Source organism: Pongo abelii, chromosome 4 (genome assembly GCF_028885655.2).
Source record: "Pongo abelii isolate AG06213 chromosome 4, NHGRI_mPonAbe1-v2.0_pri, whole genome shotgun sequence".
In the NCBI taxonomy this organism is placed as follows: Eukaryota; Metazoa; Chordata; class Mammalia; order Primates; family Hominidae; genus Pongo; species Pongo abelii.
Genome location: NC_071989.2, coordinates 186,730,022 through 186,753,124, shown reverse-complemented (window position 1 = coordinate 186,753,124; position 23,103 = coordinate 186,730,022). Strand labels below are relative to the sequence as shown.

Here is a 23,103-nt window from a genome sequence, read left to right as displayed (position 1 = left end):
GGGTTTCACCATGTTGGCCAGGCTGGTCTTGAACTCCTGACCTCGAATGATCCACTCGCCTCAGCCTCCCAAATTGCTGGGATTACAGGTGTGAGCCACCATGCCAGGCCTGATTTTTTTAATTTTTAATTTTTATTTTTTCATGTGCCTCTAGATATGATTTTTATTCTTGGGTTTTTTTCCCCTCCCTCTTTCATCCCTCTCCTCTCTTCCAACTCCTCTTCCCTGTCCCATCCCTGCTACCTATTTAGTGGGAAGGAAGTTTCCCTGTGCCTGCAGCCCTGCTCCCCGACCCTCAGCAGGGTTACCTCCTGCAGAAGCAGGGCAAGGGGTAGGGGACAAGGGATGGGGAGGCAGCTCAAAGGAGTGAAGAATGAAGCCCCTGGAGGGAGGTGGATGGTGATGGCAGCAGTGGTGGCTGTCAGCTGGCATTCTCATGCTCACAGCACTTCACAGAAGAATTTTTTTTTTTTTTTCTTGAGACTGAGTCTCCCTCTTGTCGCCCAGGCTGGAGTGCAATGGTGTGATCTCAGCTCACTGCAACCTCCACTTCCTGGGTTCAAGCGATTCTCCTACCCCAGCCAACTGAGTAGCTGGGATTACAGGCATGTACCATCACGCCCACATAATTTTTTTTTTTTTTTTTTTTTGAGATGGAGTCTTCCTCTGTTGCCCAGGCTGGAGTGCAGTGGTGTGATCTCGGCTCACAGCAACCTCTGCCTCCTGGGTTCAAAGTGATTCTCCTGTCTCAGCCTCCCGAGTAGCTGGGACTACAGGCATCCACCACCAAGGCCGGCTAATTTTTGTATTTTCAGTAGAGATGGGGTTTTACCATATTGATCAGGCCAGTCTTGAACTCCTGACCTCAGGTGATCCGCCTGCCTCGGCCTCCCAAAGTGCTGGGATTACAGGCGTGACCCACCGCACCCAGCCTCACCTAATTTTTGTATTTTTAGGAGAGCTGGGGTTTCACCATGTTGTCCAGGCTGGTCTCGTACTCCTGATCTCAGGTGATCCACCTGTCTCGGCCTCCCAAAGTGATAGGATTACAGGCATGAGCCGCCGCACCCGTCCCATAGAATAATCTTTAAACAAGCCTTTAGTGATGGATACTCAAGTTGTGAGTAGCTTTTTTATATATCATTAAAAAGTCCGAAGTCACAACTCCTGTTTTACACACTTGCACTCCTACCTAATTATCTCCTTGAGCCAGACTGCCTTCTAGAAAAATTACACTGAATTCCACCAAAAGAACCTGAGTATTGGTTTCAGCACCTCCTTGTTAACCTGTACCATTTTTGACAATTTGTTAACTGAGAGTGATGTCTTCTTGTTTGCTTATTTTAAAATGCTCATTAATTGCTAGTGAGAGTTAAAACAGTTTCACGTTTATTGGCAATTTACATGTTTCTTTTCTGCATTGCCTCTGTGTTGTGTATTTGTATATTGTAATAAAAGTCATCTTTTATTAGCGTCTGAGAGCTTTGTGGATTAGGGATATGAATTCCTATTCATACATGTTGCAACTATTTTTTTTTTTTTTTTGAGACATAGTCTCGCTTTGTCATCCAGGCTGCAGTCCAGTGGCACCATCTCGGTTCACTGCAACCTCTGCCTTCCGGGTTCAAGCGATTCTCCTGCCTCAGTCTCCCAAGTAGCTGGGGCTACAGATGCATGCTGCCATGCCTGACTAATTTTTGTGTTTTTAGTAGAGATGGGGTTTTACTACATGGGCCAGGCTGGTCTGGAACTTGTGAGCTCAAGCAATCCACTGGCCTCGGCCTCCCAAAGTGCTGGGACTACAGGCATGAGCCACCACGCCTGGCCACATGTTGCAACTATTTTTTACAGTTGGTTATTTGTCTTTTAGCCTTTCTCAGTGAAGTTTTCCTGAATTAACACTAATTGCCTACACCTGTTGTGTGTAAGTCATTAACTTCTGTCTTAAACATCTAGAATGACATCAGCTTTGTAGAACCGGTAGATGTTTTAGAAATTAGTCACTCAGTTCATTTTCTGTGTTGTGTGGTTCAGATGAAGAGCCCCAGGTGAGAAATCTGTTTTTAGTGGTTTGATCTATGTTTTCTTTATTATTTGGATCAAAATGTTACACCTTGAATCACCTGAAATTTATTTTGCTATGTGCAGCAAAATAGTCATGCAATTTCCCTCAATCAGCTAATTAGTTATTCCATTGTTATTTACTTAATCGTCAAACTTCACCCTATTGATTTGTAAAATCATAATTTTTCATATACTGAGTTCTCATATCTATATACAGATGTATATATATATACAGATTATATATACAGATGATATATATACAGATGTGTATATATATACAGATGATATATATACAGATGTGTATATATATACAGATGATACAGATGTGTATATATACAGATGTGTATATACAGATGTATATATACAGATGTATATATATACACAGATGTATATATATACAGATATATATATATACACATCTGTATATATATACATCTGTGTATATATATATATATATGGGACAGCTGTGGACTCCTTATTCTTTTTCATGAATCAGTTTTTCTATTCCAGTTCCAGCACCACAGTCTTTTAATGATTGAAATGTAAAAATTATCGATACCTTTAAAATATTTAATTTTCTTATCCAAACACAAGGTGTGTCTTGTCATTTCTTCCAGACTTCTCTTATGTCCTTCAGGAATTAAAAAAAAACAATTTTATTTTATTTTATTCTAATTTATTTTATTTTTTTGAGACCGAGTCTTGGTCTGTTGCCCAGGCTGGAGTGCAATGGTGAGATCTCGGCTCACTGCAACCTCCGACTCCCAGGTTCAAGCAATTCTCTTATCTCAGCCTCCAGAGTAGCTGGGACTACATATACATGCTACCATACCCGGCTAATTTTTGTATTTTTTTATTTTATTTTTTTTAGTAGAGATGGGTTTCACCATGTTGGCCAGGCTAGTCTCGAACTCCTGTCCTCAAATGATCTACCTGCCTTAGCCTCCCAAAGTGCTGCAATTACAGGCATGAGCCACTGTGCCTGATCAGAATTTTTATTTAAAAAACAACTTCAATATATCATACCCTTTTTATAAAGTGTTTAAATGTGCAAAATAAACATTATGTAAAGGTTTAAAAATGATTATATGTTTCCTTTTGCATTGTATATGTTAGAGCGCTGTTTTGTAGTGGGCAGGCCTGTGCAAACCCACTCCAAAGTCCAAGGAAGCTGAGAGGCCAAAGGCTGACAAATTCAGTTTCTTAAAAAGAAACATTGAGGCCAGGCACTGTGGCTCACACCTGTCATCCCAACACTTTGGGAGGCTGAGGTGGTCAGATTACAAGGTCAGGAGTTTGAGACCAGCCTGAGCAACATAGTGAAACCCCATCTCTACCAAAAATACAAAAATTAGCCAGGCATGCTGGCGCACGCCTGTAATCCCAGCTACTCAGGAGGCTGAGGCAGAAGAATCGCTTGAATCTGGGAGGCAGAGTTTGCAGTGAGCCAAGATCATACCACTGTACTCCAGCCTGGGTGACAGAGCGAGACTCCATCTCAAAAAACAAAACAAAACAAAACAATAAAAAACATTGAACAGGGCCTGAGAGCAGAAGCCACATCCATGTCCCTGGCTGTGGCCAGAGAAGATGGTGTCTACACCCTCAGGACCCAGGGATTCTATACTAGAGGGGAGGGGCACCCACGCTTCAGAAGGAATGGGTACAACTTTGTCCTAAGTGCAGATTTACGGTGAATACCTCCTTACCTACTCTTACACAAGGAACTATCTTGGAGACATTCCCAGAACGGGGTTAATCAGAATTCCACTTGGTGGCTTAGCATCCAAAATAGAATGACTAGCCTCTCATCTGAGATGGAATTCCTTTAGCCTCCACCAGTGCATACATAGGAAGTAAACTCGGAAGACATGCACACAAATGACAGCACGTCTTAGAAGTGGAAAGCACAGTGTAACACAGGAGCTGAACCAAGGGGTACTCAGTGCTATCTGGGTGGCTTTGTGTTTGTTATACTAGTCCAGGCTAATGGCTTTTTCCTTTTTAAAATTGAAAATGGGATCCTGCCAGGCGCGGGTGGCTCACGCCTGTAATCCCAGCACTTTGGGAGGCGGAGGCAGGCAGATCATGAGGTCAGGAGATCGAGACCCTCCTGGCCAACACGGTGAAACCCCATGTCTACTAAAAATACTGGGCGTGGTGGTGCACACCTGTAGTCCCAGCTACTCGGGAGGCTGAGGCAGGAGAATCACTTGAACCCAGGAGGTGGAGGTTGCAGTGAGCCGAGATCTCGCCGCTGAACTCCAGCCTGGTGACAGAGTAAGACTCCATCTTAAAATATAAAAATAAAAATGGGATCCTGCCATATATATTATAATGTCCTTTTAAAACTAACAACCTATGGACATCTTGCGAGTGGATCATACAGATTTTATTGTTTTCATAGCTAACTGGCAGTTCATTGGTGTTTGTTTTGTGCCTCTGCAGTTGTATTGCTAAAGGATTTTTTTTTAATTAAAGGTACAATCATGACTCAGAGATGCAAAATAATTGTGTACTAAATATCTTAATTCATTATTGAGGCAATAATGAAGATGCTTAAACCAAGGACAATCCAAAGAACGGACACATTTATAGATGAATAGCAAAGTGAACGTGTAAATGGACACAAAACTGGCCTCTTCCACAGTTGGGGAGGCTAGTCAACTGAATCTCCAGGGAACAGAATTCATGTACCTGTCTAGGGGCCGGGCTATTTTTGCATTGCAATCAGCTACAATGCTGTAAAACAGCCCAAAGGCCTGGAAGGCCTCAGAGACCCGATAGAATCAAAACTGGAAAGGACGGCCCTTATGCCGGTTTCCATCAAAACAGTTTCCCCTACAGTTTCCTGTTACCCAGGTGCTTTTGTTTTTGTGGGATAGCTGTCCCAAGTTAGGACTGCTGTGTTAAACGTTATGTGCATTTAAAATGGTAAGAGATACTGCCTGATTAGCTTGCCAAAAAATGTAGTTTAGGATGTCGTCTCATCGAATAATAATAGTTAATAATAAAGCCTAGAAAAATGCCCCCTAATATTTCTTTAACGATTTGACTAAAAGTAAAGCAAAACAAAAAACCTGTAATAAATCCAGAACCAATTTTGTGTATACCAAAAACCAGAGGACTGAGTTTCTTCTAGATCTACAACTATAACAGCACTATTTATTAAATAAACTAACATTCTCACATTGAATCGAATCGATCCCTTTATCAATTCATTAAATTTCCATAGGTGTCACAGTCTCTTCCGAGAACTCTGTTTCGGAGCTGGTTCTCCCAGCAGCTTTTCAGGCTCACGCCGGCGGTGGCGCAGACCTAGGGTCTCCCTCGCCCTGCCCACACTCGCCCCTGAGCTGGCCTGGAAAGCACATAAGGTGGGAAGTCAAGTTCTCTGCGCCCTTCCCTTCTACATTCGCTAGTCCTCGCTCACCTCTTTCCTGCGGCCCCGACCCTCTGACCCCCCTGCGGAAGGCGTGCGCCCTAGACAGCCCTTCTCGCCGCCCGCCCGCCCGCCAGAGTTCTGGCGCCTGCGGTGCCCTGGACTGAACAGGCTGCAGGCTTTGGGGCTGAACACCGCAGACTGGCGCCCCAGCAACTCAGCCTGGGCAACAGCGGAGTGCGCACCCGATGGACTCCCCTGTCTTCCCTTCTCGGTAGGGGAGATGCTCTTTTTTTTTTGTTTTGAGACGGAGTCTCGCTCTGTCCCCCAGGCTGGAGTGCAGTGGTGCGATCTCGGCTCACTGCAAGCTCCGCCTCCCGGGTTCACACCATTCTCCTGCCTCAGCCTCCCGAGTAGCTGGGACTACAGGCACCTGCCACCACGCCCGGCTAATTTTTGTATTTTTAGTAGAGACCGGGTTTCATCGTGTTAGCCAGGATGGTCTCCATCTCCTGACCTCGTGATCCGCCCACCTCGGCCTCCCAAAGTGCTGGGACTACAGGCGTGAGCCACCGCGTTCCGGCGAGGAGATACTCTTAAAGCTTAAAACTGGCAGAGTTGGAAGTTGCCCCGTTTACGATTAAAAAAATAAAACGAGTGTCCTTCCAGCGGCTTCACTCTCGCTCCATCCCATTCCTGCCAAGGGGAGAATGCAGCCCCGTTGAAGGTGAAGTCATGAATTCGACTTTGTGCTGGGAAATCGCAATCCCTGTTCTCTCAGGAAGGGCCCTTCCTTCCCAGCAGGATCCAACTTGGAGTATAGAAAAGGAAGGACTTGGAGCTCGAAGTGGGTGTGCGGGGCGGGAGCTCTGAGTGGCTCGGCCGGGCGCAGAGCTCCAGGGGATGCAGCGATCTGGGCGCCCCTCACCACTGAAGACCCCTGGGCCGGGGCGCCGAGACCAGGCGGGGAGGCGCGGTCCCCGGGCGCGCCCCTGCCAGCGGAAACCCTCTAATCTTGCTCGGGAGCCGCAGCGGTCGCGTTGCCAGACGCAAGTTTAACGAGGACAAAGCCGAGTCTTTAAAAGGGCAGATTCTGTGCGAGATCTCGCCTGCCTGGAACGTTCCGTCGAGGGTCCGCTGGAACCCGCGGGGCCCCTCCTGCACCCCAGGGGACTCCGGGCCGACTTTACCCCCTCACCTTCACGGAGCCGAGGGCAGGGCCTTGCTGTGTGCTCCAGGCACTTCTGGATGGCCGGACTCTGGCCCATCTCCGCGCCGTCGGCCCAGCGAAAATTGCACCTGGCAGCCCCGCGGGATGCAAAGGGACCTGCTCCTTCGTGGGACCAGCTCTCTCGGGTTGGAGCCAACCCGGCTCCTGGGTCCCTGGGGAGCTGCTTCCCCAACGCGCCACGCCTGACGGTCCGGGTCTCCACAAGAGTCCTTCCCAGTCCAGCTTTGGTTTTCTTCTAGAAACGGGCGCCTGGCTCCCAAGATCGGAGAGGACAAGTGAAAAGCCCGGCCCACTGCCTGTCCCGCGTCTCTACCCAGCTCGGCTCCCTCTGGTACCAGGAGAGGGCTCCTCTCCCAGCTGGAGAGTGGACGCCACTTGCAAGTCCTGGAGCGGTCTACACCGCCCACCTCCACAAATGGTGCCCCCACTTGGCTCCCTGGGGCCTAAGGCTTGGCCTGCCCTTGGCAAGATGGACTCCGGGAAGAGCAGGATGGGTGCCATTCGGTCAGGGAATCCCAGTACTGGGACCCTGGGCTAGAAGTGAGAGAAGGGGCTGCGACTCCAGGTGGCACAGGCCCTGGACCCTGAGAACCACCCACTCTGCTCCCGGAACTACTCGCCCAGCTCCCCAGAGAGGCGCTACTGCAGGAGGCCCACTGCTCTCAAAGGCTGGCCTCACAGCAGGGGCTCTGCCTGCTCTAAGACTGTGCTGGGTGAGCATTACAATGGCTCCTTTTTTCCAGGTTTTATTGAAATTCTCTGAACCTCTCCCCCGAAATTGGAGCACGCACACCCTCTCCTATTAGCTGGAAGAAGAAGCTGAACTAAAGAGGTTCTCTAAGACTCCTCTTTTGAATTTGGGCAAAATTAGCCTGGAAGTCTTCCAAGTTCCCCCCCACCAACATCACCCCTCCCTCCAGCCTGCCCCTCAATTCACCCCCTCACAACCAGCATCTGGATGCCCAGGGAGCGCCTTACTGCTGTAATGGCACCCTACAAGCAGCCCAAGGTGGAGGAGGGGTAGGAGTCCGCTGCACAGAGTGGCCATTGCCCAGGTATGTGGGTGTCGGGGAATGACTGTGTGTTTGGGGGGGTCATCAGTATCTGTATATGGCTAGGAAGCTAGATGGCTGAAGGCTTTGGGGCTTAGGGACCAATCAAATTTGGTTGCAGGACCCTGAGTCACCTGAGCCCTGGCGTCCTTGTTCCTCTGAATGGGACATAGGCAGTCACTGTATTTTGTCTAGTAGACAGGTTACCTCCGGGAGAATCCAGCATTTTCTACAGTGTGATGGGCCCATGTCGCCCCAGGGAAAGGAGGACACAAGGCACGCCAAGAACCAGGGCCTGAGGCCTAAGTGCTGGCAAGGCGAAGGGGGGCGGGGTGCTGACAGCCAGCTCCTGACCACACCGGCTCTCCAGTTGCAGAGAAGGGATAGGCGCCCCAGGGTGAGGGAAGTCAGGTCACCTTGCCTATCTCCAGAAGACAAAACTGACCCTGGGTGAAACCACCTACCTCAGCAGCAGTGGACGAACTGTTCAGACCCCAAGACCACCTTCCCTCCACTGGTATAACCTCTTCTGCTTTTCTGTCAGACTCCTCAGATAGCACAACTGGAATTCTGATTCTTACAGAATCCTGCAAATATTTATCAGGCACCTACCTAGTGCCCAGCAGGGAGCCAGAAGCTGGAGATTTGTCTTGGACCCAAGAAGTTCCTACTGGACACTGGGACATACCAGGAGAGGATCATGTGAGCCCAGGCCAGGCTTCTAGAGGGGATCCTCTCCCTCTCTCCCATGTCGGAGACTTGGCTCCACTCTGCGGAGTTCCTCTTCTGAGTACACCTGCAGGTGCTGCGTTTTGTACATTAGAGGGGGTTGGAGGGAAAGGAATGGAAGGGTCAGAGCAGCCCTGGCCTGGGGCCCCTGCCCTTGGTCCTGAAAGCCGTGACTGGACACAGGACCTCCTTCTACACACTGATGGGCAGGGGACTACCCTTGTGTTCTGACTTTCCACAGCCACCACTATGCAGATCCAACGGTTTCCTGCTTCCTGAGACATTGTCCCAGCTAAGCTAAGTGTCCCCAGCAGCCTTGCCGTCCCAGATCCGGGTGGCAGGCAGCAGCAGTGAACCCACAGGGGAACCCTCTTGGCTCCAGCACCTCCGCATCGCCAGGGCGGGGCCCTGGGTGCTGGCAGCTGTCCCGCCTCTGCAAAATCTCAGATCTGTGGCGCCTCCTGGCTGCTGCTTCCTTGGAGGCTATGCAAAATGTCCTATGCACTCCTTCCTGCCCTCTGGGGACCACGTTGGAGGTGAGGGGTCAGATCCCAGGGGAGGTCCCATGCCCTGGGGGTGGGAGGGAGAGTGGTGTTGCAGGCAGGAGAGATGGCGTGGTGGGCAGACTAGACTGTTGAGCCCTGGTGTGGCAGTGGCTGTGCGTCTCCATGGATGCCTGAACCCTTTGCTCATTTGAGACGGGCTGTGAGGGTCAGGTGGTTCAGGGAGGGAAAGATGGCAGGGCCGCTGCTCCTACCCCCACCCCCCAACCTCTCTGGGCTCTGAAGCAACGTATCAAACTTCCCATTCCCCTGTCAGAGCCATCTATCCACCATCCATCCATCCATCCATTCAGCCATCCATCCATTCGGCCATCCATCCACCATCCATGTGTCCACCTTCCATCCTTTTATCCATCCATTCAGCAAATATCCATCGAGCCCCTGCCCTGTGCCAGTGTTGTTCTAGGCACAAGGGATACTTCAGCAAGCCATTCATTCTATTTGGGGGATAAACAATAACTGAGCAAATAAACAAGAAGATAACAGTAGTGCTGTGCTCCAGTGAATAATGGATCCACATTGCCCCAGGACAGCACTGCCCACACCGTGATGTACAAAAAGCGATTCACAAGAGGGCCAGAGCCTGGCCCCACCTAGCAAGGCATCCACCGAGCCCCTCCCTCGTTATCCGCGGCCGTCACCACGACACCCCCGCTACCCGCTGCACAGGCCAAGACCCAGGAGTTCCTATACTCCATTCCTCCTCACGCACCCGCTATGACCTCAGCGAGCTGTGGGCAGGTGAGGTCACTTCACCCACCCAGTCTTCCCGCTTCTCTCCAGCCTCCCCACCATGCCCAGCCCATGCCATCATCATGCCCACTCCCAGCACAGCAAAGCCCACTAACATCCATCTGCTTCAACTTGTGCTTGCCACGGCAGCTGCCCGTGTTTCTCAAGTGTGACCAGGTCGCACTGCTGTTGGGATTAAAACCTGCAGCCAAAATAGAATCTGAAGTGGCCACCAGAGTCCATGAGGCCCGGTCCGATTGGGCCGCTAGCCACCCTGCCCCACTTATCTCCACCCCTTGTTCTCCTCTCTAAGCCCCACCGCAGCCCTGCCTTTCACCCTCAGGGCTCTGCACTTGCAGCCACCTGTGCTGTGAACACGCTCTGCCCAGTCCTGGCACGGCTGGCTCTCTACTCGTCAGAGGATCTGGCCTCCTCCTCTAAGAGAGCCTGCCCCATCTCTCTCCCCTCCTCAGCCAGGAGAGCCACCCCCTTCCCAGTCTGGCTTCCACCAGCCTCTGAGTCTTGGCAAACCAGAAACTCCCCGCTGGCTGGGGAAACTGACTGACTGTATGGGGGCAGACAGAGCCTGGCTAAGGCCTGACTGAGAGTTGGAGGGCTATGTGAGAAAAAATGGTTCCAGTAAGTGCTTGGAAGCCTGTAGTTTGGGGCAGCAGTAAGCTGGGGACAGGCCAAGGCTGAGGGTGGGACAATGGGCATTAGGGCTCAGAGAACCTGGATCCTGTGTGATCTCGCTTTTCCTTGTCCGCCATCTGGAGCCAGGGAGAAATGAGCTCCCACGTGCTCTGTGTCTCTGTCTCTCTCTCTCACACACACACACACACACCTGCCACGAGACTCACAATGGCTCAGGGCAGCCGGCGAGGTGGACAGGAGGGAAGGGCAGCCAGAGCAGCGAGGGAAGTGGAAGGAAAGAGAACCCAGGCTCCCTGTGTGCTCTCTAAATGCTTTAGAGCTGGCCGGGGCTTTGGAGGTGTCTTATCCTGTTTAATCCTCACAGGCACTCGATGACGACCACAGCGACTGCCCTTTCCAGAGTGCGGACTCTGTGCTGGGCTGCTCAAGGTCTCATCTCACATCTCCACGGGCACTCCGCTGATGGCGACATGGAGCACGGGGGTGGAGGGCCGGGCCGGGCACGCTTACCAGCGGCTGCTGAGTGCTCACCAGGCCCTGTGCTTTCCTTGCCTCCTGTCTCACCTCCTGCCTCCTGAAAACACCTCCCAAATAAACACCCTCAGTTGATGGACGTTTCGGTACTTTCCACTTTTTGATGACTGTGAATGGTGATGCTAACGAACGACCATGTACCAACTTCTGTGTGAAAGCATTTCACTTCTGTTAGGTTGAACTGTTGGGCGGCATGGCAGTTCTGCTGGCTGTCTGAAGGACTGCCACGCTGTTTTCCAAAGCAGTTGCACCAACGTCCATTCCCGCCAGCAGCGAGAGGGCTTGGATTTCACCATATCCTTGTGACCCGTTGTTGGTACCCCAATGTGTGGTTCCAGCCATCCTAGTGAATGGGAAGTGGTATCTCATTATGACTTGGATTCGCATTGCCGTGATGACTAATGATATTCAGCGTCTTTTCGTGTGCTTACTGTGTATATCTTCTTTGGAGATGGACACAGACATATAGATTTTGTGTGTGTGTGTGTGTATCACATCATGTGATTGTGGGGGCTGGCAGACCTAAATTATATAGAGTAGACCTGCAAGCTGGAAATTCAGAGGAGAGCTGTAGTCTTCTTCTTTTTTTTTTTTTTGAGACAGATTGTCATGCTGTCACCCAGGCTGGAGTGCAGTGGCATGATCTCGGCTCACTGCAAGCTCTGCCTCCCGGGTTCACACCATTCTCCTGCCTCAGCCTCCCCTCAGCCTCCCTAGTAGCTGGGACTACAGGCACCTGCCACCACGCCCGGCTAATTTTTTTATATTTTTAGTAGAGATGGGGTTTCACTGTGTTAGCCAGGATAGTCTTGATCTCCTGACCTCATAATCTGCTCGCCTCGGCCTCCCAAAGTGCTGGGATTACAGGCGTGAACCACCACACCAGGCCGAGTTGTAGTCTTGAGTCTGAAGTTTGTAGGCTGGAAACCATCAGGGTTCCTATGGTGCAGTCTTGAGGCAAACTGCTGCTTCTTCAGGAAACTTCAATTTTTGCTCTTTGATTGCATGAGGCCCTCCCTCCCCAACATGTTATGAAGAGTAATCTCCTTACTCAAAGTATCCTGATTAAAATGTTAATCACATACAAAAAGTACAATCACAGCAACAGCTAGACTAATGTTTGGCCAAACAACCTGGCACCATAGCCTAGCCAAGATGGCAAAATTAACCCTCACGTGTATATACACATGGGTGAGCATCCACGCATAGATTTTTGTGCTCTGTCCACTGAGAAGGCCTAGAAGCAACAATGCCCCAGTAGCAATGAGCACACCAGCACCTAATTCTTGGTTTCTAATACCATTCTCCAGGGAAAGGAACCAGAGATCCTTGGAGAATGGTTGCTTCTAGCACTGGGCCAGGAAATACTCAGGATGTGCCTGGAGCATCAGAAAGTCAGAAAATGGTAAAACAAGTAAACAAACAACCCAACCAACCCCCTATGATAGGGCTCGGTCAAAGAGATGTGGGGGTCAACTGAAAGAGCTTCCAGTGGCCAAAACTGGAACAATTTGAGCAACACAATACATCAAGTAGTATTGGATTGTGGCCCAGAGTATATGATCAATATCCATGAGCCAATATTGATATGAATATAAATAAATGACTGAATAAAGAAATTAATGAAGGAGAAGGACAAATATTATGTGCAGGAGAATTCCAAACAAGTTATGTACCTACCCCACCCTTACAGAGGGAGCGTGTAACTCCCCACTTCTGAGGTGGGAGCTGTGGTCAGTGACTTCCTTCCAAAGAGTACAGTGTGGAAGTGGGGAGGAGTCACTGCAGAGCAGGGACACCTGATGAGCACCACCCCAGCCAGGTGGTCAAGGTCAGCATCCACAGTGGTAAGCCCAGCGCTATCCCCAGTAGCAAAGACATGAATGAACCCAGGTGCCCATCAAGGGTGGATTGGATAAAGAAAATATGGGGCCGGGCATGGTGGCTCACGCCTGTAATCCCAGCACTTTGGGAGGCGGAGGCAGGCGGATCATGAGGTCAGGAGATCGAGACCATCCTGGCTAACATGGTGAAATCCCATCTCTACTAAAAAAAATACAAAAAAAAAATTAGCCGGTCATGGTGGTAGGCACCTGTAGTCCCAGCTACTTGGGAGGCTGAGGCAGGAGAATGGCATGAACCCAGGAGGTGGAGCTTGCAGTGAGCAGAGATCGCGCCACTGCACTCCAGCCTGGGCAACAGAGCGAGACTCCGTCTCAGGGAAAAAAAAAAAGAAGGAAAAAAAAAGAAAATATGGCATATATACACCATGGAATACTATATAGCCATAAAAAAGAACAAAATTGTGTCCTTTGCAGCAACATGGATGGAGCTGGAGGTCATTATCCTAAGTGAATTAACACAGTAACAGAAAATAAAATACCACATGTTCTCACTTGTAAGTAGGAGCTAAATCTTGGGTTCACAGGGACATAAAGATGGAAGCAGTCACTAGGAGCCAGATGTGGTGGCTCACGCCTGGAATCCCAGCACTTTGGGAGGCGGAGGCGGGCAGATCACGAGGTCAGAAGATCGAGACCATCCTGGCTAACACGGTGAAACCCCGTGTCTACTAAAAAATACAAAAAATTAGCCAGGCGTGGTGGCAGGCGCCTGTAGTCCCAGCTACTTGGGAGGCTGAGGCAGGAGAATGGCGTGAACCCGGGAGGCAGAGTTTGCAGTGAGCCAAGTTCGCGCAACTGCACTCCAGCCTGGGAGACAGAGTGAGACTCCGTCTCAAAAAATAAATAAATAAAATAAAACAAAAATACAAAAATTAGCTGAGTGTGGTGGCGTGTGCCTATAGTCTCAGCTACTCAGGAGGCTGAGGCAGGAGACTCACTTGAACCCGGGAGACGGAGGTTGCAGGGCACAGAGATCATGCCACTACACTCCAGCCTGGGTGACAGAGACTCCATCTCAAAAAAAAAAAAAAAAAAAGGGACTGAGGACTCAAAAAGTGTGGACAGCAGGAGCAGGAGAAGGGCTGAAAAACTGCCTGTTGGGTACTGTGTTCACTATTTGAGTGACAGGTTCACTAGAAGCCCAAACCTCAGCACCACACAGTTTATCCATGTAACAAACCTGCACATGCACCCACTGAATCTAAAATTTTTAAAAAAGCGATAAGCCATGTTAATAGCAGGTACCCTTGGTGTGATGTGATGTGATGAGAATGACATTTTCTCTGTGGGCTTCCTCCCCATGACACAGGGGCCACCCCAGCCATGTTTACAGCCCTGGCCCCGGACAGTATTGAGCTCCTGAGCCTCCAGCACTTGTGTGTACAGCTCCCGTTCCCCTGTCCCCCTCACCCGGCCGGCTCTACCTTATTTTGACGTCACAGCCGAGCACCGTGCTGGGAGGTGGCCATGTACAGCCTGTAAGTAGGGCTGTAAATAGTCACAATGGGCCTGTAAATAGTCCAGCCCCATTACCACGTGCTGGTCCAGACAGCTGGCTGCAGGTGAGTTGTTTCTAGAACCAGAGCTTATATGATGAGAAAAATAGACGGGACAGAACAGTGTGTTCCCAGCTCATACCTGCAGCTCCCACAGGCTGGGGTGGGGGTCTGGGGCCTGGCTCTGCTGGCTCAGTCACTTTGCTTCTCCTCAAGTTCCCTCTGTGGAACTGGGCGCTGTTTCCACCAAACCGTCTGCTCTCCAGTCCCACAGGGGGTTGCTGTCAGTCATCCCACGGCCTCTCTGCCTAGGCTTTGAAACTGATTCATTGTTCTTCTGCTGTATTTTTCTTTGTAGGTTTCAGAATTCTCTGTTTATTTATGATAATTTGGGAAGGATCCTGGGAGAGTGAAAATAAATGAAGTGCTCAATCTGCCAAGTTTCACTGGAGGCTCCACTGATCCTTCCATTATGCTCAAATGCCTGCAAGAAATCTGGGGAATCATCTTTCCTACCCTAAGACCCTGGGACTTAGCACTGGCCCTGAGGTCCCTGACAGGCATAAACTAATCAGCAAATGTGCAGGAAAAATGCGGAGCTGCAAGATCAAAGTCAGATTCCCACTCTTCCTAAAGGCCTGGATTCCTCTGGAAACCCACGTCCCCACTGCCTGGAAGGAGCGATGAGGACCCAGGGGAGTGGCTCTGGGCATCAACTGGTCCAGGCAGGAGGCGGTTCCCCATGTCCCATCTTTCCAGCGCCCAAGGGAGCCTCTCAGGGGAGTCTCATCACCCCCCCACCATCACAGAGCAGCCTGCTCCTGGCCTGTATCCAAACACCCCTGGGGGCGGCCACCCTGGGTGTGCTCCCCTTGCCCTGATGGCAGCTAGAACTCCGTGAGGAGAGGCTCGCCAGGGTCACCCAGACAGTCCCTGATCCCACATTGTCCCAACACACGAGGCTTCACCCCGGAGGAAGTAGGAAAAGAGAGTGAATCCTGTGGGCTCCCGTCACAAAAGGAAAGCTACACGCTATCACTTGGGCGCAAGGTGGGCTATGAGGCTGGAGAAAGGCTCCCAGGGATGCCTCCTGGAGTCTTTTTTTTTTCTTTGCTATTGTGAATAGTGCTGCAATAAACATATGTGTGCCTGTGTCTTTATAACAACAATTTATATTCCTTTGGGTATATACCCAGTAATGGGATTGCTGGGTGGAATGGTATTTCTGTATTTATATCTTTGAGAAATCACTACACTGACTTCCACAATGGTTGAACTAATTTACACTCCTGCCAACGGTGTATAAGCATTCCTTTTTCTCCAAAACCTCACCACCATCTGTTATTTTTTTATCTTTCAATAATAGCCATTCTGACTGATATGATACGGTATCTCATTGTGGTTTTGATTTGCATTTCTTTAATGATCAGTAATATTGAGCTTTTCTTTTCTTCTTCTTCTTTTTTTTTTTTTAAGACAGAGTCTCGCTCTGTTTCACCCAGGCTGGAGCGCCGTGGTGCCATCTTGGCTCACTGCAATCCCCGCCTTCTGGTTCAAGCGATTCTCCTGCCTCACCCTCCCGAGTAGCTGGGATTACAGACATGCATCACCACACTCAGCTAATTTTTGTATTTTTAGTAGAGACGGGTTGGGATGGGGTTTCACCATGTTCGCCAGGCTGGTCTTGAACTGCCGACCTCAGGTGATCCACCTGCCTTGGCCTCCCAAAGTGCTGGGATTACAGGTGTGAGCCACCGTGCCTGGCCCAGCTTTTTTTCATATGCTGGTTGGCCTCATGTTTGTCTTCTTTTGAAAAGTGTTTGCTCATGCCCTTTGCTCACTTTGGAATATTGTTGCTTTATGGTGTGGTGGCTCAGGCCTGTAATCCCAGCACTTTGGGAGCCTGAGGCCAGATCACCTGAGGTCAGAAGTTCGAGACCAGCCTGGCCAACATGGCAAAACCTCGTTTCTACTAAAAAAAATACAAAAAATTAATGGCCTGGCGTGGTGGTGGATTACAGGTGGGTGCCTGTAATCCCAGCTACTCAGGAGACTGAGACAGGAGAATTGCTTGACCCCAGGAGGCAGAGGTTGCAGTGAGCCGAGACTGTGTGCCATAGCACTCTAGCCTGGGCAACAGAGCAAGACTCCGTCTCAAAAAAAAAAAAAAAAATCAAACAAAATAAAATAAAGTTGCTTGGTTTTTTTCTTGGAAATTTGCTTAAGTTTTTTTCTTTTTTTTTTTTTTTGAGATGGAGTCTTGCTCAGTCACCCAGGCTGGAGTGCAGTGGTGCGACCTCAGCTCACTGCAAGCTCCGCCTCCCGGGTTCATGCCATTCTCCTGCCTCAGCCCCCCGAGTAGTTGGGACTACAGGCGCCCGCCACCACACCCAGCTAATTTTTTTGTATTTTTTTTTTTTCAGTAGAGATGGGGTTTCACCATGTTAGCCAGGATGGTCTCCATCACCTGACCTCGTGATCCACCTGCCTTGGCCTCCCAAAGAACTGGGATTACAAGTGTGAGCCACCACGCCCAGCCTTAAGTTTCTTATAGATGCCTGATAGTAGACCTTTGTCGTGTGTATAGTTTGCAAATATTTTCTCCTATTCTGTAGTCTGTTTACTCTTGTTGATAGTTTCTTTTGCCATGCAGAAGCTTTTTGGTTTAATTAGATCCCATTTGTCAATTTTTGCTTTTGTTGCAATTGTTTTTGGCGTCTTCATCACGATATCTTTGCCAGTTCCTATGTTCAAAATGGTATTACCCAGGTTGTCTTCCAGAGCTTTTATAGTTTTGGGTTTTCATTTAATTCTTTAATCCATCCTGAGTTGATTTTGTATATGGTGTAAGGAAGAGATCCAGTTTCAATCTTCTGCATATGGCTAGCCAGTTATCTCAGCACCATTTATTGAATAGGAAGTCCTTTCTCCATTGCTTGTTTTTGTCAGCTTTGTTGAAGATCAGATGATCATAGGTATGTGGCCTTATTTCTAGATTCTCTATTCTGTTTCATTGGCCTATGTGTCTTTTTTTTTATACCAGTACCATGCTGTTTTGGTTACTATCGCCCTGTAGTGTAGTTTGAAGTTGGGTAGTGTGATGTTTCCAACTTTGTTCTTTTTGCTTAGAATTGTCTTGGCCATTTGGGATCCTTTTTTGGTTCTATATAAACTTTGAAATAGTTTTTTACATTTCTGTGAAGAATATCATTAGTGGTTTGATAGGAATAGCATTGAATCTATAAATTGCTTTGGGCAATTTTTCTATCTATGAGTATGAAATGTTTTCCCATTTGTTTGTCTCATCTCTAATTTCTTTGAGCAGTGTTGTATAATTCTCCTTGTAGAGATCTTTCACCTTCCTGGTTAGCTGTATTTCTACGTGTGTGTGTGTGTGTGGTGATTGTGAATGGAATTGAGTTTTGATTTGGTTCCTGGTTTGGCTGTTGCTGGTGTATAAGAATGCTAGTGATTTTTTTTGTATGTTGATTTTGTATCCTGAAACTTTGCTGAAGTTGTTTATCAGCTTAAGAAGCTTTGGGGCTGAGAATATGGGGCTTTCCAGACATAGAATCATGTTGTCTGCATCCTAATACCAAAACCTTGCAGAGACACAACAAAAAAGAAAACTTCAGGCCAATATACTTGATTAACATCAATGCAAAAATCCTCAACAAAATACTAGCACACCAAATCCAGCAGCATATCAAAAAGCTTGTCCACCATGATCAAGTAGGCTTCATCCTCAGGATGCAAGGCTGGTTCAAATATGCAAATCAATAAATGTGATTCATCGCATAAACAGAACTAAAGACGAAAACCACACAATCATATCAATAGATACAGAAAAGGCTTTTGATAAAATTCAACATCCCTTCATATTAAAAACTCAATAAACCAGGTATTGCAGGAACACACCTCAAAATAACAAGAGCCATGGGCTGGGCACGGTGGCTCATGCCTGTAATCCCAGCACTTTGGGAGGCCAAAGTGGACAGATCACCTGAGGTCAGGAGTTTGAGACCAGCCTGGCGAACATGGTAAAACCCCATTTCTACTAAAAATACAAAAAAATATTAGCCAGGAGTGGTGGCGTGTGCCTGTAATCACAGCTACTAGGTAGGCTGAGCCAGGAGAATCACTTGCACCCATTAGGTGGAGGTTGCAGTAAGCCAAGATCGTGCCATTGCACTCTAAGCTTGGGCAAGAAGAGTGAAACTCCATCTCAAAAAATAAATAAATAATAAAATAAAATAAATAAATAAATAAGAGCCATCTGTCACAAACCCACAGCCAACATCGTACTGAATGGACAAAAGGTGGAAGCATTCCCCTTGAAAACCAGCACAAGATAAGGATCACCTCTCTCACCACTCCTTTCCAACATCAGAAATCCTGGCCACAGCAACCAGACAAGAGAAATGAATAAAGGGCATTCAAATAGGAAAAGAGGAGATCAGACACTTTTATAGGTAATGTGATGCATGCTTCGGTATAAGGTCTCACATTGTGGCACTACTCACAATAGCAAAGACTTGGAACCAACCCAAATGTCCAACAATGATAGACTGGATTAAGAAAATGTGGCACATATACACCATGGAATACTATGCAGCCATAAAAAATGATGAGTTCATGTCCTTTGTAGGGACATGGATGAAGCTGGAAACCATCATTCTCAGCAAACTATCACAAGGACGAAAAACCAAACACTGCATGTTCTCACTCATAGGTGGGAATTGAACAATGAGAACACATGGACACAGGAAGGGGAACATCACACACCGGGGCCTGTTGTGGGGTGGGGGAAGTGGGGAGGGATAGCATTAGGAGATATGCCTAATGTAAATGACGAGTTAATGGGTGCAGCACACCAACATGACACATGTATACATATGTAACAAACCTGTACGTTGTGCACATGTACCCTAGAATTTAAAGTATAATAAAAAATATATATATATAAAATAAAATAAAAATAAATTTGACTGAACAATTGTTTATTCATAAAATATTTTGGAAAGGAACACAAAACATGGTAATAGTGGTTTTCTCTCGATTGGAGATAATTTTTTTTTTTTTATAACAGTGTCATTTATCCTGTTTTCTAAATAAGACTCCAACACCAGAAAAAAAAAAAAAAAAAGAGGAAAAAACAGATTATAAGTTAAAACAAAAACCTATCTGTATAAGTCTTTACTTGTACAAGTCTGTACAAGTCAGTAGGTTCTGGTCTCTGTAGAGCCAGAACTTCAGAGAAGGTGATTTAATTGTCATCACAACCCCCCAACTTGCTTTGGGGTTTGTATGTCAAGAGACAACATGAAGGGAGTCACTTGAGACCAAAAGAATTACTTACAAAGAAAGATTTCCTAGAATGTGTAAGTTCTACTGATTGCCCGTAGAGATGCTAACAGTTGCTCTAACCCCAAATTTTTTAAACATCTCAAGATGGCAACATGAGTATAGAAAACCCCAACACTCATCACCCAATGAATCATTTCTCCAATCATGGGAATGAGGGAAGGATGTAGGAAAGGCTGTTTCATCAGGACTCATTAGGGAGGGTGTCAGTCCAGAGGCAGCCACGGCAGAGCTTTCCTTGTCTTCAACCTGGGCCAAATGAAGCTCTGAGTGCTCAGGGCCTGACAACAAAGTTCTCTGCAGGTTTGGAATGGCCGATGTGCAATGATGGCGTCAGCCACAAGAGTGAAACTGGAATCGTGCATGAGGGTCTATAGATCACTGATTACTGCACTATCAATCTCACCTCCCACCCGTAAGAGATTACCCAGATAATCATCCCGTGGCACATACTGCTACTACCTACTTGGGAACAAGGGAGAGGAAGGAATTACAAACGAAAACTTCTGAAATGACCACTGCTTATTCCAGCTTCAGCTAGAACAAATGTTTGAATAAATCACCTGCATTAAATATTTAAAATATGGTACCTTCAGCACATTATAAATATGAAGTGTCCCCTCCCCCAACCCCATTTACTTCAGTGCACAGAGTCTCCCAGGCAAGCTTTTCCATCGCTCAGCCAGTGGAATGGATGGCGTGCGCCAGATGTTACAGAAAGCATTTATTTCTCCGAGAAGGCTGAGAGCCAGGAGAATTCATCTCCTTCTGCTAGGACCTCTGCCCCAAGCTTCTGGGGAAATAGTGAATTGGACTCGACAGGGAAAGTAGCTACGTGATCCACTAATGAAAATGCACTGGACAGTGTATCCCTTCCTGCTCTTCTCCATGACAGAGAGACTTAAAGATAATTAATAAAAATAGCTGTCCCTTCAAACTCAGAGGAGGTTTTCAAAAACAAGTATAAGCAAAAAATAAAGAAATAAAAGGAAAGTAAATCAAACTCCCCAATACTCCTGAAAGTAAAACAGTCTCATGGTGACTGATGTCTGGAAGAAGTTGAGGCAGAAAAGACTGACAAAGTTGGAAGTGGATGGCCACAAAAGTGCCTTAAAGAATCCACGACAGTGCTCTCCATTTCTAAGGCTGAGTAGCTACTCCCAGTAAGTTAACATTTTTCTGTTAAGAAGAAAACAAAACAAAACAAAAATAAAACCCACTCCAGAAAAAGGGTCAAGAGAAGAGCACTGTAGAAAGTCAAGAAGCTGAGCGCCGGCGGATGACGAAGAGCCCGCGCTGAAGCTGGCCCCTTGGTGCTGTCACTTGTCTTTCTCACCCAGATCTCACTGGCTCCTACAGAACTGATCACGCAGCTCAGTTTCTGGTTGTCCTTTGACTCCAGATAGAGGGCCTGGCTCTTGTGGTACCATCTTTTGTCATAGTACAGTTTGCCATCTTCTATCTGAGCTTCAAACCTCTGGGCTGGAGATTCGGTGGGTGTCCAGGCAAGTGCTCAGGAGAGGATGGAGATGCTGGTCTCTTTGGTGACTTAAGCTTATTTAATGTTCTCAGATCCTCCATGATCTGTTCATCTGTTAACACACAGTTTCGCTGGGCTGGAGCAGGTTTTCTCCTCTCATCTGGGATGGGGACGGGATCATTTGGTCACCTCCTCAACTTGCTGGTCAGGATAGGTCTCACCTGCATAGAATCTCCATTCAGTTCCATTGTCAGCTTTTCGTTTTCAATCATTTTCTTCTCTTCTTCTAGCTCAGCAATCGGGTTCTCTTTCAGCTCAACCTTCTTGTCTTCAAATTCTTTCACTGCTGCCTTCTTTATGTAATTTCGTTCCACTTGTTCAGTTTCCAGCTGGAGGGAGAGTTCGGCATTCCGTGTCCTCTCTTTGTACTGCTGATCTAGTTTTTTCATTCTCTTCTGATATTCCTGTAATGTACCTTCTTGTAGTTGTTGCAACTGCCTCTTGAGAGAAGCCAGTTTGTCCTGATACATCTGTTCCTTCACTTCTACATAGTCTTCTTCATCATGCTTTGCCAGGTCAGTTTCAGTAGCATCCTCAGTGTCTTCATCCAACTCGCGGCCCGACAGCTGCGCTCGTCGTCCTTGGCGCTCTCCAGCTCTTCGTCCTCCTCGGGGTAGTACTCGGTCCGCTCCAGCCCGGGCCGGGGCCGGGGCCAGCAGCCCCGCGGCACTCATGTCGCCTCTGACCGCAGCTGAGCGTGGCCCACGGACACCGCGGCCACCCACGCTCGGTACTTGCCGTCTGCCTGACAGTGTCCGAGGGAGGCCCCAACTCGAGGAGCGGCAGCCACGGGGACTCCTTCCCCGTCTCCGCCGAGCTCCGCCCCCCACCAACTTTTTTTTTTCAAGGTGGAGTTTCACTCCTGCTGCCCAGGCTAGAGTGCAGTGGCGCAATCTCAGCTCACTGCAACCTCTGCCTCCCGGGGTCAAGCAATTCTCCTGCCTCAGCCTCCTGAATAACTGCGATTACAGGCATCCACCACCACACCCGGCTAATTTTTGTATTTTCCGTAGAGATGGGGTTTCACCATGTTGGCCAGGCTGGTCTCGAACGCCTGACCTCAGGTTGATTCACCCACCTCAGCCTCCCAACGTGCTGGGATTACAGGCATGAGCCACCGCACCTGGCCAAACTTTTCTTTTTTAAAACTAAATGTTACTGTGTATATTTGAGGTTGACAGCATGATGTTAAAGGTACACATCAATAGTCAAATGGTTACTATAGTCAGCAAGTTCACATACCTACCATCTCACATAGGTACTTTTTTGTGTGTCGGGGCAGTGAAAATCTACTTATTCAACAAAAATCCCAAGACAGTGTCCTCATGTTATACATTAGGTCTCTGGCCTTGTTCATCCGACATCTGCTACTTTGCGTGTTTTGGCCTTCATCTCCCCACTTCCTGCTGATTGTTTTTGTCGTCTTTGGAGAAATGTCTGTTCAGGTCTCTTGTTAGCTTTTTAACAGGGTTATTTGTCTGCTTAAGTTGTAAGGGTTCTTCATTGATTTTGGATATTAGCACTTGATCAGTTAGTGACTTGCAAATATTTTTCCCAGTTTGTGGGTTGCCTGTTTTTGATTGTTTCCTTTGCTGTGCAGAAGTGTTTTAGTTTGATGTAGTCGTCCTTGTTGACTTTTGCATGTAGCCTGGCTTTTGGTGGGTTATCTGAAAAATCATTGCTAAGGCCAACGTCAAGGGGGCTGTCCCCTACGTTCTCTTCTAGGAGTTTCATGGTTTCATGTCTTATTTATGTCTTTCATCTAGTTTGAGTCGATTTTCTATAGGGTGTAAGATAAGGGCCCAATTTCATTGTTTTGCCTGTGAAAATCCAGTTTCACAGCATCATTTACTGAAGA

At 47.9% G+C, this 23,103-nt stretch overlaps 1 pseudogene; it reads right to left on the bottom strand.

Annotated features, from left to right (window-relative positions):
• Positions 1-19,756: 19,756 nt before the first annotated feature.
• Positions 19,757-21,986, bottom strand: LOC100448908 (sin3 histone deacetylase corepressor complex component SDS3-like; annotated as a pseudogene).
• Between the last annotated feature and the right edge of the window lie 1,117 nt (positions 21,987-23,103).